The sequence below is a fragment of the Tamandua tetradactyla genome, chromosome 6, assembly GCF_023851605.1.
Source record: "Tamandua tetradactyla isolate mTamTet1 chromosome 6, mTamTet1.pri, whole genome shotgun sequence".
NCBI classification, from domain to species: domain Eukaryota; kingdom Metazoa; phylum Chordata; class Mammalia; order Pilosa; family Myrmecophagidae; genus Tamandua; species Tamandua tetradactyla.
In genome coordinates this window covers 80,100,872-80,119,958 of record NC_135332.1, presented here as the reverse complement: position 1 = coordinate 80,119,958, position 19,087 = coordinate 80,100,872, and the positions used below count along the sequence as shown (strand labels likewise).

Genomic DNA, 19,087 nt, shown 5'->3' with positions numbered 1-19,087 from the left:
ACATCTACTTCAGTGATGTTGAATTTTGGATAAGTGTGGCAAATTGTGATAATAACTGAGTGAAGGAACTCATAATAAATGTTAAGCTAACATAAAATACACAGTCACTCACACACACACACACATATGCATATTTTCAGAGTAAAAATGTTCTACCAAATACATTGTATTTGTATTGTGTATTAGGATCAGATTAGTTGCTACAATAAAACAAAATAGTGGCTAAACCCAGGTAAACAAAATTTAACTACTATACAAATAACAACCAAATGAGAGTAGTTTCCCTGTCAGTGAGCCAGGAACATACACTCCTTCCACAAGGAGGTCCCACCATGGTCAGCACTTGTCCTTCAAGCTTGCTAGTGGTAGGAGGGAAAACACATCAGCTTAGAGTGCTGTCTATGGTATTAAATAATGTGACCATGCCCAACTGCATGGGAGACAGGATTGTAAAGCTACTTTGTTTACAGGGCAAAAAATGTCAATTCCTGTTAAAGTGCAATCAGCAATCAAGAATGGGTTTAGAACATTCATTCTGAGTGCATGAAGTGTGCTGGTATACATATAATAAACAACATAAGATTAATAAACAGTTTACAGTAAATGACTTACACCTTGTATGCCCTTTGTGATTCTCACCCTGAGGTGAATATATGAATATTATTGATGCATCACTAAATTTGAAAATTCTTAAAAAAACTGAAGGCGTGTTTCAATGGAGAAGTTTTGAAAGTTATATGGAGAAAGTATGATAATGAATGAAGTTATAGCTCATTACTGGTGACTTTTTCCCTATTAACTTTTAGTGGAAGCAGTTGAATTTAGTTGGAGACAGGAAAGAATGGACAAGAGGAATGGACTTTCTTCTCCTTGGGCTGTTCCCTGGCATGAGGCATGCTGACACCCTCATTGGTATGATCATCATCGTCTATGTTGCTGCCTTCCCAGGGAATTCCACACTGATCCTCCTCATCCTGGTGGATCCCAGGCTCCACACACCCATGTACATCCTTCTCAGCCAGCTTTCCCTAATTAACTGCTCTTCATTTCCTCCACTGTCCCTAAGATGGCCAATGACTTCTTCTCAGGGAAGATAAATATTTCAAATGCAGCCTGTGGGATGCAGATGTTTCTCTTTCTGATTCTGGGGGGAGCTGAGTGCATTCTCCTGACTCTCATGGCCTGGGATTGCTATGTGGCCATCTGCCATCCACTGAGATACCCAGTCATTATGAGCCAGAGGGTCTGCCAGATGTTTTCATGTGGTCCTGGGCTGGGGGTGCCCTAGATGCTCTAATCCACACTGCATACCCCTTGCACTTACCTAAGTGTGACCACAAGGTGATAGGACATTTCTTCTGTGAAGTTATGGCTATCTTGAGACTATCCTATGAGGGTACTTCTGTATGTAAATTGGCAATACTTGTGATGGGTGCTGTGTTACTCCTTATACCCCTTATGGCCATCTTTTCCTCCTACACCATAATCTTATTTACTGTTCTCCACATGAATTCCCCCAAGGGAAGAAAGAAAGCTCTGGTCACTTGCTCCTCCCACCTGATGCTTGTGGGGCTCTTTTATAGCCCAGCCATCTTCACTTATATGAGTCCTGGTTCCTCACATAACCCCAGTCAGGACAAGGCTATATCAGTGTCCTTTTCAACCATTACACCTACATTGAACCCCTTTATTTATAGCCTGAGAAATAAGGATGCTTGGGGGGCATTGAAGAAAGTATTGGGAAATTCTCTCTTCTAAAAATAAAACTCTTAGTGCTTGTATTTCACAATGTCTAATAAATATTGTGTAATGTTTGACAAATCAATAAATGCCTGTGATCTTTCTGTTCTTGTCTCTACATATTTGTCTTCTAATATGATTTGAGTTCATATGGTTTGTGGTCTATACAAATATAAGTTTTATTGAGTAAAATAAATATCCATATTCTACCGTCTGAACTGATTTTAAAAGTATTTGTTACCTTTTGTTTTTTGACCTTTCTTTAAATGTGTTTAGTCTGAGTTTAAAAGTCTGGGAGCTTGGCAGTGCAATGGTGGCTCAGTGGCAAGAATTCTTACCTGCCAAGTTGGAGACCTAGGTTCAATTCCCAGAGCCTACCCATGCCAAAAATAGTCTGGGAATGGATGGAATGTACTTTCCATTGTTTATTTCTTCCCAGTAGATTTATTTTGAAAAGAGAATGCAAAAATTACTTTGCAGAAGATTAATAAAATATGCTGATGTAAATTATCAAGTTAAAATATATTATCTCAGCTAATAATTATTCACCCATGAATTTTTGTACTGGAAAACAATACAATGGAGACATTTTTAAAATATGTTAATCTCAGCACACAATAATATCAGTACTTCATAGTCAAATGACCAATATTTTCAATATTCAGCATGAACTATTTGCATAAGTCATCCTATGTTTGCTTCCTCTTCCAGGGTTGTATAAAGGCAAAAACCCAGGAGGGCAGAAAGATGGGAATCTTGTGGAACTGCAGCTAGGTGGACAGTTAGAGTGGGTACAATAATTAAGAAGAGGCCTCATTTCTGAGTCAATCATTGCATTCCTGGGTGGCCACAATTTATGTAGATTGCTCTAATATAATGACTGTGTGTGAGCTTTGTCAATAGCACTATTTTGTGCTTTGTCAATAGCACTATTTTGTAAAACATAAGACACCTTTGGAATGTGAATTTGGCTTTGGAATCCCCATCTTCTGGCCAAAACATTCTGAGTACATCACTGCAGTTTGGAACTCTGCTATTCTCCTTCCTTTCTCATTAACTTGCATTAAACAAGCATTGAAGTCTCTTGTCTTTTCTGGATATGTTCTCTTTTTTTCCTTATTAGAGTCCAAAACCCCAATAAATCTCTTGCATGTATAATCTTATCTTGTCTGCTCCTCAGAGGACCTGTATTAAAACAAGTACAACCTCCAATAAAATAGAATTATAACATCTGTGAGTCTGGGGAAAGCAGGCTCACCACGTAGGTGAATAGGACAATATACCAACTGGCAGTAAGTGCATGGCTAGATCCTCACAAATGGTAGCAGCCTAATTGCTAAAGATTTTACTTGTGGTGCCCATAAAAATGTCTCAGTATAAGAACACAATTGCACTTAATAATTCAGATATTTGAATTGTATGGTAAGGACTAATGTTTACAAAGGAAAACATCATATGGAGGTGGTTACTTCTAAATTGTATTGATACCCCAAAGAAAGATAATGAAAGACTGAAAGTTACTGATGAGAAGTTAATGGATAAATGTAAAAATAATAGGTCTTTTTGGTAGCTCACCAAGAGGTCTTTATATTCTCTAGTAGAACAGAATAACTAAACAGCAGTCTAATGACTATGAAATGAGAGTTACAATTAAGTTTAATTGCTCAGTAGAGTTCAATGTGTTATTAAAGTTAGGTCCTTACAAGGAAAAAAACTTAAGAACATGAAATATGGAATGCCAACTTTGGAACGGATGACCCTGGGTGTTTTGGCTCTGTAGAATTTCCCAGACCCTCAGAACTTGCAGAGGTAGCCCACATTTCCCTAGTTCTACTTAGCACTTTCACCATAGTGGAGAAAGATGAGGACCTTTTTCTAACTATCAGCAGATAACTATCTAAAGTGATGCCCCATATTCTCTTCTTGCTGCTTTGTCATACATGAGGGTTAAGTCCCAGAATAAAACTCCTGGGGAAATGCTAAGTTGCAAAGAAAAAGATCACCCATCATTCATAAGAATTACCCAGCATGTGCAGTAAAAGGCAAGAGAATATCTTTGCGATGAATTTGAGGTGTTTTCTCAATGATACCTGAATATAAGACTGTATCAGCAAAAATTTTTAAGCAGAATATAGTACTGAATAAATACCTTCTCAGGTTATGATTTAACACTAAGCTAAGTACAAATGTCAAACCACCATCTAGGTGTTTCTTAGAAGCTTGGAAAACATAATGGCCAAAGTCAGTGTGGTGGAATTTACTGAGTTTCTCTGGAAGATGATAGTGTGATTTGGATGATTGATGTGTTATGGAAGGCCAGAGTCTCATCAAATGATTACATTCTAGAGTAGTATACATAATTCACCAAGGCTATTTGGAATGCATTGATTAAAATGGCACCAGGAAAGTACAGTTCTGTCTCCCTCTGTAGGCTAGGACTGATCTTAAGAAAGACGCAAACACAGCTGTTCTATGTAATATCCATGGAATGCAGGGACCCTGAAGAAGCCAAATAGCACTATTTGACACCTAGAATCTAGTAGACTTCAACCACCTCAACAGCCATCAAGGTCAAAGAAATAGCCAATGGGACTTGATTCATAGGTAAATGTGGGTATGACAAATACTGCTTAAAATCCTAGTGGCAAAATATGCAAGAAGCCAACAGGTCTACTGCCTAACATTTAAAAACCACAGAAGGGAAAATGGAAGGAGAGATTGAAGTTGTAGACACTGTAGAAATTCATGATCCCTTACCATTTTCTCAAATGCAAAGCAATGTTTAGGTTCAGAGCACCTTGCTTGAAGAAGTAGTTGGATCCTTATAACTAAGGGTTCTGCAACACTTGTGGCTAGTATATATGGTGGTTGTCACTTAGAACTTCCCTTAAAGGACCTAATCCATTTAGTCATATAACTGTGCTCTGGTGAAAGAGCAATAGCCAGACATTGCAGGGCTATTAGACACAGGTTCTGAGAAGACATTGATATGCACAGGCATAAAGCATCATTTCAGCTGGAGTGGGAGCATGGTGATGATCTTTGATCTGTGGCATAAGAACTCTCCTATTGGAAGAGACCAAGTAGAAAATAGTTAAATGTAAATGTATTTTCATTCTATTAGTAATGCTTTGGTAAACTTCAGATCAGCTCACAATTCTATAGGCCAACAATCAAAAAGATATGTGGATAAGAGCATACTACTCCTGTATTGATTATAATTCAGAATTTAAATGTTAATTATTTTAAAGATAATAGGCAATGAAGCAATAATTTTCATTAAGTTGTCATACAGTTTTGTATGGGTTTATCCCCCCAAATAGGTCCTGATTCAAGCACAAATATACAGGTTGCTTATTTAGGGTATAATCCCAGGGAGTAGAAGGGGGAGATTGGGCAGAGTAAAATAGGGAAAGAATAGCCAATATGGGTACATGTTTTTTAGGTCACTTCTGTGGGTTTATCTCACAGGAGAATTTCTGTGAAACTGAATGCCTCTAAAGAACTCCCCATTTATCCATAGGTTAAGAATCTATAGGTCTCATTTCTTGCAAATTGAACTTTATTGCAAGGAATTCAACAGTCTGAATCCATCTTCAATCTGTTCTTTTGCACAGACTAGTGAAAATCCCATGGCCAGTGGTAGTAAATAGAAGCCCAGTGGCACTTAGTGAAAAATGAGCACTCAACACTCAATGTAAGAAGAACAATAATGAGATTAAAATGCACTATTGCATTTACTACATATTTGGACAGGAAGAAGAAAGGACCAGTGAGCCAGGAGATAGGATCATTGAAATCATAAAGTCATAATAACAGATAGATAAAGGAATAGATAACAGTGAGCAATGTCTTAGAGATTTGAGTAATAACATCAATCATCCACTCATATTTAACATGGGTGTCACCAAATGAGACAAGGAGGGAAAGAAGGCAGAAAGAACATTTAAGAGCATAATGGCTGAAAATTTCTAAACTCTTATGAATGACATAAATATGAGACTCCAATAAGTGCAATGCATTCCAAACAAAATAAACACTGATAGACCTACTCGGATATGCCTATAAATCAGAATGTCAAATCCAAAAGATTAAGAAAGAATTCCATAAGCAACAAGAGAAAAGAATTCATCACATACAAAGGATCTTCAAAAAGAATAAGTACTAAATTTTCTTCAGAAACCATGGAAATGAGAAGGCAGTTGGATGACTTACTTAAGGTACTTAAAGAGATTAAAACCCTTAGCTTAAAATTCTATACTTGGCAAGACTATCCTTCAAAAATGAGGGAAAGTTGAAAATATTCACAAATAAGCAGAACCTGTGAGTTTTCATCAACAGGAAACTTGCCCTAAAAGAATTAACAAAGGGAGTTTTGCAGGTTGACGGGAAAGACAAGGGAGAGTGACTTTGAGATATTTAAAGAAATGATCTTCAGTAAAGGTTTATGAAAAAGTAAATGCAACACAGTAGTATTGTATCCTCAATATACAATTCTGCCTTTAACTCCTATGAGACAGCATTAAATTGAACAAGAAAATGCCATAGTTCCTCATAATTGGAAAATAAAATATAAACAGGTAAAATGGGACCAAAACAACTTAAAGAAGGGAAGCAGATGGATAATGGAAGCATAAAACAAGTATGCTATTGAAACTAAGTTGGTATCTTTTCAAATTCATAAATTAGAGGTTTAAATTTCTGTGTCAGTTTGAAAGTATTACATGCCCCAGAAAAGCCATATTTTAATCCTGAGCCAATTCTGTGGGAGCAACCATTTCTTTCAATCCTGATTCAATAGTTTTGCAAAAACTTTTGATTAGATTAACTTCTGTGATGTGTCGCATACCCAATTGTGGGTGCAACTTTTTGATTAGGTGGAGATGTGACTCTACATATTCCAGCTGGGTCTTGATATGTTGACTGGAATTCTTTAAAAGAGGAAACATTTTGGAGAAAGCAGAAACAACAGAAATGGCAGAGCTAATAGAAACTTCAGAGTAGAGATAACAGATGTTGACACTTGGAGAACAAAGACATAGATGTTTGGAGAAGCTTGGAATCCAGCAGATGTCACCATGAGATGTTAAGCAATTCAGAAATTGGAGAAAACAAAAGGAAGCCAAGGGATACAGCCAGCTCTGGAGAAGCAAAGTGAGAAACCCCCACAGGAGCAGAGGCTGAATGCAATGGAGCCCAGGAGCAAGGGAGCAGCAGATGACAACCAAGTGACTATTCAGCTGACAGAGGTATTCATGAGCCTTCAGCCTTCCTTGAATTAATGTGTCTTTCCCCAAATGCCTGAGTTTGGAAAATTGTATAAACTCAGAAATGTAAATTTATAACTTATTAAATTCCCCTTTTGAAATGCCATTCCAGTTTTGCTATATTGCATTCTAAACACAAGGAAATTATCTTTAAAATATGCATATAAAAAGTGAGAAAAGGGCCACTCACATACAATACAGAAAATCAACTACATAGAAAAAAAACCCACAGAAAAGGTGGTTGCAATAATGGAAAAGAGATATGAGAAATAGATATGACAGAAAGACGTGACATATAAAAACCAAGAGTAAATAGATGAAGTAAATATTGCCATCATAGTAATAATACTGAATATCAATGGGTTAAATTCCTCAATCAAAAAATGCAGATTGGCAAAATGAATAAAGAAGCATGTTTCCACTATATGTTGTTTTGTTGTTTACAAGTGACTCACCTTGGACCCAAAGGTGCAAATACATTGAAAATGGTGAAAGGATGGAAAAAGATAAATACTAATATAAGAAACAGTAGGCCTTCAGTAAAAAGCTGTTATAAGAGAAAAAGAAAGTGACTAAATATTAATAAAAGTGTCAATCAACAAAGAAGAAATAACAATTGTAAATATTTATGCACTTAATTATATTTTAAAATATGTGAGAAAGACACTGGCAAAAAAGAGGTTAGAAAAATGTACCTTTACAAAAATATTTGGAGCCATCAATACACAGTGCTCATCAATAGATAGAACATCTACACAGAAAATCAATGAGAGATGTTGGAATGGTAGCCTATGACAAACTCTAGGATTTGTTTTGTAATTATTTGTTGAAGAATGCTTTGGAAATTATCACTTTTTTCTTTCTTTGCTTTGTATATATGTTATATTATACAATAAAAAAGTTAAAAATTAGAAAAATCAATTTGGAAACAGAGAATTTTAATAATATAATAAATGAATTTGACCTAACATATATATACAGAACATTGCACCCCACAACATGAAGTTATACATTCTTCTCAAGTGCACATGAATCATTCTCCAGTATAGAACACATATTTCATCACAAAACAAGACTCAATAAATTTTAAAAGAATAAAATTATACAAAGCATCTTCTCTGACAAAAATGTAATTAACCTGGGAATCAATAACAGGCAGAGAATGGAAAAAAAAACCAAAATACATAGTGGTTAAACAACATACTCTTAAACAATCAGTGGGACAAAAAACAGTTATGAGGCAAATCAATAAATTTCTTGAGACAAATGGAAATTAGAGCACAACTGATTAAAATGTATGCAATGAAGTGAAGGCAGTGCTGAGTGGTAAATTTATAGTCCTAAATGCCAACATCATAAAAGGAGAAACAGCTAAAATAAAGACCTAAGTCACAACTGAAAGAAGTAGAAAATAACAAAAAACTTATACCAAAGTGAGCAGAAGGGAAGAAATAATAAATATTATAGCATAAATAGGGAATTAAAAAGCAATACAGGGCATTAACAGAACAGAAATTGATTTTTAAAAAAGATCAATAAAATAGACAAACCCATAACTAGACTGACAAAGAAAAAAGAGAGGCAGTGCAAATAATTGAATTCAGAAATGAGATGGTCCATATTGCTAGCAACACTACAGAAATGAAAAGAATTATAAGAGGAGACTGTGAACTACTCTATGCCTATCAATTGACAAATTATATGAAATGGATAAATTTCTAGAAAAACAAGAAAAACCTATGTTTATTCTAGCATAAATGGAAGATCTCAGCAGAACAATTAAAAGTAAAGATAAAGAATCAGTCAGCAAAACCTCACAAGAAAGAAAAGTCTAGGATCAGGTAACTTCACAAGTGAATGCTACCAAATATTCAAAAGAGAATTAATATCAATACTGCTGAAACTCACCAGAACACTGAATAAGAAAGAACACTGCCTATCTCTATGATGCCAGTCTTACCCTAATTCCAAAACCAGGTAAAGATATTTCAAAAAAAGAAAATCATGGTCCAATAACACTTATGAATAGAGATACAAACATTTTCATAAAAACTCACTTGCAATTTGAATCCAAGAACACATTAAAAAAACTATACACCAAGTGGATTTTATCCTAGGTATGCGAGGGTGTTTCAACATAAAAAAATCAATTAAAGGCCATGGTGGCTCAACGGCAGAGTTCTTGCCTACCATGCTGGAGACCCAGGTTCATTTCTCAGTGCCTGCCCATGTAAAATAAATAAATAAATAAAATCAATTAATAAACCAAATTAACAAAATGAATGGAAATGAAACAAATGATCCTCTCAATTGTTGCATAAAATGCATTTGACAAAATCCTACATCCTTTCTTATAAAAACTTATTGAAAAATAAGAGTGGAATAAAACTTCCACAACATGATAAGTTTTTCATATATGGAAAATTCACAGCTAACATCATATTCAATGATGAAAGACAGAAAGCTTTCCTTCTAAGATTTGGAACAAGAAAAGGATGCCCACTATCACCACAATTATTCAACATCGTGCTAGATAGTCTTATCACAGATGTTAGGCAAGAAAGAGAAATAAAAGGCACCCATTAGATAGAAAGAAATAAGAATTTCACTATTTGAATATTTCATGGTCCTGTATATAGAAAGTCCTGAAAAAAATCTACAACGGTTTTACTACAGCTAACAAATTAATTAAGGAAGTGTTAGGGGTATGAGATCAGCAATCAAACATCAGTAGTGCTTCTATGAACTAGTAATGAGAAATCAGAAAAGGAAAAAAGGAAATAATTCCACTCACAATGGTAATTAAAGGAAGCACAAATATAGGAATAAAATTAACTTAATATATATAAGACTTTTACAGGGAGCAAAAACTTGGCTACCAGAAATCAAAGACATATTAATAAGTGGAAGAACATTGCATGCTCATAGATTGGAAGACTGAATAATGTTAAGATATCTAATAGTGTCTAAAATGATTTGTACATTCAAAACTCTTAGTTTCCAATATCCCAGAATGCAATATACCAGAAAGAACAGCTTTTAAAAAGAGAATGCATTAAGTTGTGAGTTTACAGTTCTAAGGCTGTGAAAATGTCCAAATTAGAGCAAGCCTATAAAATGTCCGAATTAAGTCCGAATTAAGGCATCCAGGGAAAGATACCTTGGCTCAAGGCTGATGATGTTCAGGGTTTCTCTCTCAGCTGCAAAGGCACATGACAATGTTTGCTAGTTTTCTCTCTAGGCTTCTTCAAAGCCTTCCCCAGGGGCATTTTCTTTATGTATCACACAGGTCTTTGGCTGTGCAGTCTCTGTTGGTCTAAATTTTTTCTAAAATGGTTCCTTCTTGAAGAGTTCCAGTAAGCAACCCCAACTTGAATGGATGGAGACACATCTCCATGGAAACCATCTAATCGATACTTACCACTAACATTTGGGTGGGCCACTTCTCCATGAAAACAATAAAAAAGATTCCAACCAGCAATATTGGGTAAGGGTTAAATTACATGTCTTTTCTGTGGTAGAATTATCAATTTTTTGAGGAAATATAATAGGCTGCAAATAGTCAAAACCATTTTGAAAGAGGAGAATGAATTTGGAAGACTCACACTTTCTGAATTTAAAGATTATTACAAAGTTTCAAGCATCAAAATAGCATTGTACTGCACAAGTTTTGTGATATAGACCAGTGAAACAAAACTTAAGAATTAAACAAGCTTGTTTCAATTCTTTTAACAATTTAAAAGGAATGGGCTCATGAGGAATTTCCAAAGCACCCTAAGGACTATCTTGATTGGGAGGCAAGCAATTAACTGTCACAGGAAAAGCTGATAAAAGTTGTACTGCCTCCAATTCCCCTTGCTGAGATCCCTGCAGTAAACAATTCATTATAGGTGTTTTGGGTATAGGCTTTGGTCCTATTACGTGATTCATATATATAGCTGAATCACCAGTATCTCTAGAAAACAGATTCTGAGGCTGTGAAATTAAGGGACTGGGCATAGGGGCAGAAGGTGGATTGCAAATTTGTGGAGGGAATATGGAATTTTGTGGATGTAAAGATGACACACTAGTAGCTTCTGTTTGATAAGAGTCTGGAAAGTTTTGAGGGTAAGTGAAACTAGCCTTATTTAAGAAAGGGTTGGATTGGGCTGTGGTCTAAGAACACTGAGAGTGCATAGATTTAATATCTTCCTCATCTGTACTTACATCCTCCTCCTCACAAAGTTTTTCCCTTTTCATGTATATCTGCAGTCTCAGTCATGTTTTTTCAGGAAAAAATCACAGTTGCCCCATCTTCGCTTTCTGACTGTAAGGGATCTAATGCTGCAGCTCTTTATTTGTTGACACAATGCCCACACTGATAATGGGACAGACTCCCCTTTTTGATAAGTCCTCTGAAGAGCTTTCATAACTAAATGCCATTGTTTTAAATTCAAAACATTATGACCCTTAGGATGAAACCAATAACAATGTTTTTGAATGAGATCAAATAAGCTTAATAGTTCAGATGTTTTAACAGAGATGCCACTAGCTTCTAACAATGTTTTCAACATATAAACATACTCCTCCAGCCACCCATTGTGATTACTCATTACCCTGATGCTACAAGGAAAATACTTACTTACCAATATGACTTGAAAATGCTTACTTACCAATATGACTCTTTAATTGGCTGGACAAAGGTCCCTCTAATGGAGACTTTTCCTTGGTTCCTTAATATTGTTTTGGAGTCTTCTTCTTCTTCTTTGAGCCCAATGTTGGGCACCAGATATGGCTTCCTATGGAATGGAGCATGAAGGATATTAAGGAATGATGAGAAAGAGAAGGGATCAGGGTGTCTGAAGATCCATGATAATAGATAACAGTCAACTTTATTCTTAACCAGATCCAGTCTATATACTACAGGGTGACAAAAGGCATGCATGCATTTTCTGAGGGAACAGAGTGCTTATTTTTCAGTGCTCTCTTCCTTCATACTTAACATAACCATTTGGGGTAAACATTCTCTTTCTCCCAGACTGTTCTACATAACAATCACCACAGTTTACTGCCCCCATCACCCTGACACCAGCTTCTCCCAACGAATTTTGCTGGTCTCATTTTAATCCTTGCTCCTACACTGAATGAGTACAGAATATTCAACAGGATTGAAAGTCAAAATCCAGAAATGTATACCACAATACTATGTGATGGTTACACAATATTGTAACCATAATGAGCAAAGCTGAATGTGAGTGTGGTTGAAAGTGAAAGTCTTGGGGCTTGTATGACACCAGAAGTAGAGACAGAGGATAAAAACGGGAATGTATATTGTAGCAATACCTAGAAAGTTTGTACATGAGGATGAATAAATGAATTTCACCATTGCAAAGTGTTAAAAAAAAAGTTGTCATATGGAGAAAATACAATTAATGCAGAACCGGAAGTAGTTATTCACAACTTTGCAATATTCTTTAAATAATTCTAAGAAAAAGCAATATACCAAAGCTAAGTGACAACAGAGGAGTATATAAGGGAAGATTATGGGATTCTTGTAGTTTCCTTATTTTTTCTCTTCTTTCTTGCCAAAAGTAATGGAAATGTTCTCCTGTAGATTGTGGCAGTGAAAGCACTACCATGTGACTATAGTAGGAGCATTGATTGTTTACTTAGGATGGATTGTATGGTGTTTGAATAAAACTATTTGAAAACAAACAGAAAGATATAAGGGCTAGAGAAAATGTGGAGAGGGAGATGTATGTATTCCCTGTTAGTAGGGAAGTAGAATGGTGCAGCCCCTCCGGAGGGCAGTGTGGTGGCTCCACAGGAAGCCAAATAAACAGTTGCCAGAGAATCTTGCAACACCATTTTGAGGTATTTACATGGAAGAACTGAAAGGAAGGAATTGAATAGACATTTGTACACGGTGTTTATGGTGACAGTTTTCATGATTCACAATGGACGGAGATGGACAAAGGGTACATTGGCTGATAAACAGAAGGTCAAACTGTGGTGTAACACCCAATGGAAACTTGAGCAGCTGCAAGAAGGAATGAAGTTGTGAGGCACGCACCTAGGTTGATGAAACTTGAGGACAGTATGTGGACTAAAATGAGGCAGCAACAAAAAGACAGATATTATAACACTTCACTAATATGGATTAACTACATTGTGCAACCTCAGAGAGTTGACCTCTAGAGCACAGATTATCAGCAGAAGGCCTATTGTAAAAGCTCCTAGATTGCATGCACTTATAGCAGTCACATCTATGCCTGAATTTTAACTGTTATTTCTAAATTCTTAAATCCTGAGCTAGTTGTGTATAACATGATGCTTCCCTGGAAATTTGGGTATTTGTGCAACACCAAAGATTGAGAGAGGTCTGAAGTTTTGAAAGCTAATATTACCCAATACAGCAATTGTTACAAAAGCTGAAAAAGAGACAGACTTCAATTAGAGATATGAAGGAAGCTGATCTTGCTAGCTTAAGGTAAATTAGACTAAAGAGTAAAGAATGATAATAAGTGTATTTTAAAACATTAACTTCCATATGATACAAAGGAAGAGCTGTTTATTTGGTACAAAATATATATTTTCAATAGCACAGTACCTAATTTAACTTGTATGGTCAGTTTACTCAATAATCTATAATCTCATGGAATTTTGAATAGTGAGTGAAATCTTGTTGGTTTATAGAGGTTAGTGTGATGTCTTGATACATCCCAGTGTAATCACAAAAAAACACACAAAATCTGTCTGTTATCTGGCTGCTGACAACCTTACCCAGCTCATGATGCTTTTCTCACACTCTCACTCTCATTGTGGTCAGGTATTAAGATCCACTTTTAAACCTAACCACACCTTACAATTATATTGATTGCACATTTGTGTCCCTGTCTTCTTTACTTGGTGGGTTTATATCCTCTTCTACTCTTAGATGTGTTCATGTAGGGAAAATATTTCTCCTGCCAGGGTTAATGCAATTCCCAGCATGCTTGGGAAGCCTTCATCAACCTTAACAGATGAGCCCAAACTTTTCAATCCACCTCACTAGGACTTCAGTTTCCAACTCAGGATGTTGCATGTGCTCATTTCTATGTTTGTTGCCATATTTAGATGTAATTTCTTTGAAATAAAGACCACTGTCTTACTCATTCATTTATTCTGAGAGTAACAGTGCCTACCATGAAGGAATTAATGAATACACTTGTGTGGTATGATTTTAAGAAAAAAATTGATGGACGTGGTCAACAATGTACTTCCATGAAGAAAGGCCATGAGTGTGCACTGACATTAGATGAGACAGATACAGGAAAGAAGATGCTTTAGTGTCTTCATTGTCTCCTTCAACCACAAGCTTTTATCTGGGTAGGATGTTGGATGATTGTCATTCTGTTATCCTTGTTGATGCCCCTAAAATCACTCTCAATAAATGGGGTCCTGGACTCATAATACATTCCCCACACTCATGACCAGACTGTATGGCTCACCCAGAAATTATCAAAGAAGATTCTGAGTTCACCAATGCTGAGTTTTCCCTGAATGATGTATGAAGTTGGAAGCTCTGCTCCTAGGAAGGGCAGGAAGATGTAAATACTCTTGAGGTCTCTAGAAGGTAAAATTATGTTTTCCACCTCAGCAGAGATTGGTAATCCTGGTTTGAGATAATGTAGGGAAAGCATTTATGTTGCCATGCTTTTATGAATTTAATTCCTATAAGCCTCTTTAATGAAGTATTCTTTTCTCTCTCAGCTCCTTTAGATATTTAGCTCTCTGGAGGGGAAAAAAGGTAACAAAATGAAAACTTGGGTCTATTTTGACCCTTGGAGAAAGCTTTGGAGCTTCTTGCACATTTTTTATCCCAGTAAACTCCTACCTTTCTTTAGCTGTGGACTCTAGTACTGCAAGTTTTCCCATAATGATTTCCTTATCACTCATTCAGGAGAGTTATTCTGGGAGCACTAAAATATCTGTTGTCTGTGATTTCTATTTACTGATATTCAATCTGATGTACAGCAGTGCATTCTCTCAACAATATTTCTGATTGTTTTGCTGTGTTTCCTTTCTCCCCAATAGTTATCAATATCTGTTCAACTCACACAAATATGTATTTTCAGTCATTCAAAAATATGTATATAGCAATACTATATGGTTATCATTAAACTTCCAGTGCAAGAATGAAACAAAAAAGAGTAATATATTGTGTCTGCTGTCAAACAGCAAAGACTCATGGAAATAAATAAATAATGCATCTGAGAGTGGCATTGAAGTCTTGGTGAAGTGTAATACTACGTAAATGAGGATCAGTTTTTCCACTTCTGCTGAAATGAATCTTGGGTCTCTGATACAGTTGAATAAAAAGATTTGAAACGATGAAAAGAAAGGTACCAGAGCTGTGGGGGTGAAAGAACAATAGAAGAGATTAAACATATCCTAGAGGGACATGACAGCATATTTTGAACTTGCAGTAGAAAGGATTGGCAAACTAGGAGATAGGATATAGAAATTTACAGACTGGAGAGATAGAGAAAAGATGGAAAAATAGGAGTTGGGTTTCAGGGAAGTGAATGACATCATGAAGTGTATAAATATATGCTTATGGGTGTCCCAGAAGGATAAGAAAAGTGAAAGGGGGCAGGAAGAACACTTGAGGAAATTTTGGCTGAAATTTTCCAAATTTTAGTATATATGCAAATACCAGGAAGCATAACATACTAAAAACTGAATGAATTCTAATAGTCTTAAACCAGTACAAATGCTAACAAAATGACAAATGTAAAAGGTAAAGAGTGAAGCCAGGAAGCAGTGGGGGAAAAGCAATTCATCACATACAAAAGACTATAATAAAATTAAGGACCAATTTCTCATCAGAATCCATGGAGATGAGAAAGCAATGATATGATATATTTCTCTCTAAAGGAGAAAAACTGCCAGCTGAGAATTCTTTATCTGGAAAAACTGCCCTTCACACATATGCAGTTTAAAAAAGTCACTGATAATCATAAAATATTTCTGGCTTAAGAAATATTAAAGGCAGTTCTGCAGGCTGAAATGAAAAGATAACATGAGGAGAAAATAGAAAGTAAGTGTAATTAAAAGAGTAAAAGAAAGGCAAATATAAGGATGACATGCAAAAATGAAAGGATAAAATATTCCATGTAATTACTGCCTTTATAGTAATAACACAGTGTGAATGGATTAATGCACTCATCAAAAGATGCCGATTGGCAGAATGCATGAAATGTATGATCTATCCAAAGGCTTTCATTAGACCAAAGGAAACAATGAGAATGGCAGTTAAGGGTTGGAAAAACATATTCCACACAAACCATAACCAAAAAGAGCTGATATAGCTATATTAATATAGGACAAAATAGACTTTAAATACAAAATTGTCATAAGAGACAAATAGGACACATTATATTAATGCAAGGGACAATTCTCCACAAAGAAATCACAACCATAAATGTTTATGATCCTAACTGGAGGACAGTAAATACATAAGGTCAGTAACTAGCAAACTGCAGTGAGAAATAGACTTCACTTCAGTACACCACTCTCATCAATGCACAGAATATCTAATCAGCATATAAATAAGGACACCAAACACCTGAATACTGTGATTAGTCAACTAGACTTAACAGATATATAGAGAACAATGGACAAACCCAAGCAGAAGGGTATATATTCTTCTAAAGGTCCCTTGATCATTCTCCAAGATGGACCCCATGTTGTGCTACAAAACAGATTTCAATATATTTTTTTTAAATTGAAATGATCTGAACACTGTCTCTGAGCACAATATATTTAACAAGGAAATCAATAAAAGCAGAAGAACTGGAAAATTCACAAAGATATAGAGGTTAAATAAGAAATGCAAACAATCTGTGGGTCAAAAGAAATTGCAAGGGAAATCAGTAAATCCTTGAGAACAAATGCAACCAAAAACACATATCAAATCAGATGTGATTCAGTGAAGGCAGTGCTGAGAGGGATATTTTTGGCCCTAAATTCCTGTACTATAGACAGAAAAAGAGCTAAAACCAGTGACCTAATTTCACACCTGTGAGTACTAGAAAAAAGAATGGTAAATGCACCCAAAGTAAGTAGAAGCTCACAGTTCACCATGGGCTGTTTTAAATTATCTGTATGAATTGGGCTATGAGTTGAAGAAGAGATTTATACAGCTACTCTACACTAAAATCTTATATTAGAGGGAGAATCTGATTGTCAGAGTTACCTATCAAAATATTCAAATAACCAAAGTTCAGCAGAAGATTTGAGGATATGCAAGGAACAGAAAGACAAAATCCATTGTAATGAAAAAATAAATACAACCTCAAAGATGTGCTGTTATCAGAACTAATCAAAGACATCAAATGAACTGTTCTATATAGATTCACTGAGCTAAGAGAAAACGTGGACATAGAACTCAAGGAAATCAAGAAGATGATCCATGAATAAAGGGAAGAATTAGTAACTTTGAAAAGGCAGTTTGGTAATTCCTCAGGAAGTTAAGTATAGAATTGTCATATGATTTGGCAATCCCATTACTAGGAATATATTCAGAGGAAATGGAAGCAGGGACAGGAGTGGACATTTGCATAACAGTATTTATAGCAGCATATTCACAATTACCTAGAGATGGAAACAGCCCAAATGTTTACCAATGGACAAGTGGCTAAACAATCTGTACTATATACATATGATGGATACCAGGCAGATGTAAGACAGAATAAAGTAATGAAGCATGCAACAATGTGGATGAATCTTGAGGATATTTTGTGGCACAAAATAAGCCAGAAATAAAAGCACAAATCCTTTTTGTCTCACTAATGTGAACTACTATAATGAGCAAAGTCTAAGAGTTAATGTTGAGGAACACAGGTTGTCAAGAGATAGAAAGAGGGTCAAATTTGGGCACCTGATGCTGAAGTATTACAGAATATTCTACGGGATTGATAGTCAAATCCAGAAAGGGATATCACCATGCTATGTGATGGTTGCCAATATTGTAAGTATATGAACAAAGTTGAATATGAGTATGACTGAAAGTGGAATCTAGGGGATTGTGTGACACCAGAAAGAAAGATAGAGGATAAAACCTGGACTCTATAACTTAGCAATACCTAGAAAGTTTCTACATGAGGGATAATAAATGAATTTCAACATTTCAAGGTGTTAGCAAATGGGATAACATATGGAAAAATACAATTAATGCAGACTAGGATATAGATGTTAGTAGCATTGCAATATTCTTTAATTAATTGAATGAAAAAGTAGTATACAAAAACTAAATGTCATCAGAGGGTTATATAAAGGGGTTATGGGACTCTTGGTGTAATTTCCTTATTTTTCTCTTCTTTCTTTGCAAAAGAAATGGAAATCTTCTCATATAGATTGTGGCAGTGAAAGCATAACCATGTGAATATACTGTGAACCATCGATTACTTACTTAGCATGGATTGTATGGTGTTTGGATAAACCTTTTGAAAACAAACAGGAAGATAAAAGAGCTAGAGAAAACATGGAGAGAGAGATGTATGTGTTCACTGTTGGTAGGGAAGTAGAATGTTGCATCCCCTCTGAGGGCAGTGTGATGGCTCCACAGGAGGCCAAATGTACAGTTGCCAGAGGATCCCGCAACACTGTTATTAGGTATATACTTGGAAAAACTGAAAGCAAGGTTTGAATAGACATTTGTACACGGTGTTTAGGTGTCAGTTTTCATGATTTGCAATAGATGGAGATGGCCTAAAGGTACATCAGCTCATAAACAGAAGGTGGAACTGTGGTTTAACATCCAATAGAACATTGACCAGCTGCAAGAAGGAATTAAGTCATGAGGTGTGCAACTTGGATAATGAACCTTGAAGACAGTATGTGGACTAGAATAAGCCAGGACTAAAAAGAAAGATATTATAACACTTCACTTATATGGACTATGATGTGCAAACTCAGAGAGTTGACCTCTAGAGCACAGATTATCAGCAGAAGGCCTATTGTAAAAGCCCCTAGATTGTAAGCACTTATAGCAGTCACATCTATTCTTGAGTTTTAACTGCTATTTCTATTCTTAAGTGCTGAGCTCATTGTGTATA

At 35.8% G+C, this 19,087-nt stretch overlaps 1 long non-coding RNA gene and 1 pseudogene across 2 annotated transcripts in view; one reads left to right on the top strand and one right to left on the bottom strand.

Moving 5' to 3' along the window:
• LOC143686161 (uncharacterized) overlaps positions 1–19,087 on the bottom strand; it is a 229,126-nt gene that overhangs the window by 36,081 nt on the left and 173,958 nt on the right. For both annotated transcript variants that reach the window (XR_013176940.1, XR_013176941.1), the window contains one exon: positions 11,660–11,785. This is a non-coding gene — a long non-coding RNA (uncharacterized LOC143686161). The remainder of the gene's footprint in view (positions 1–11,659; positions 11,786–19,087) is intronic.
• Positions 641–1,758, top strand: LOC143685677 (olfactory receptor 2L3-like; annotated as a pseudogene).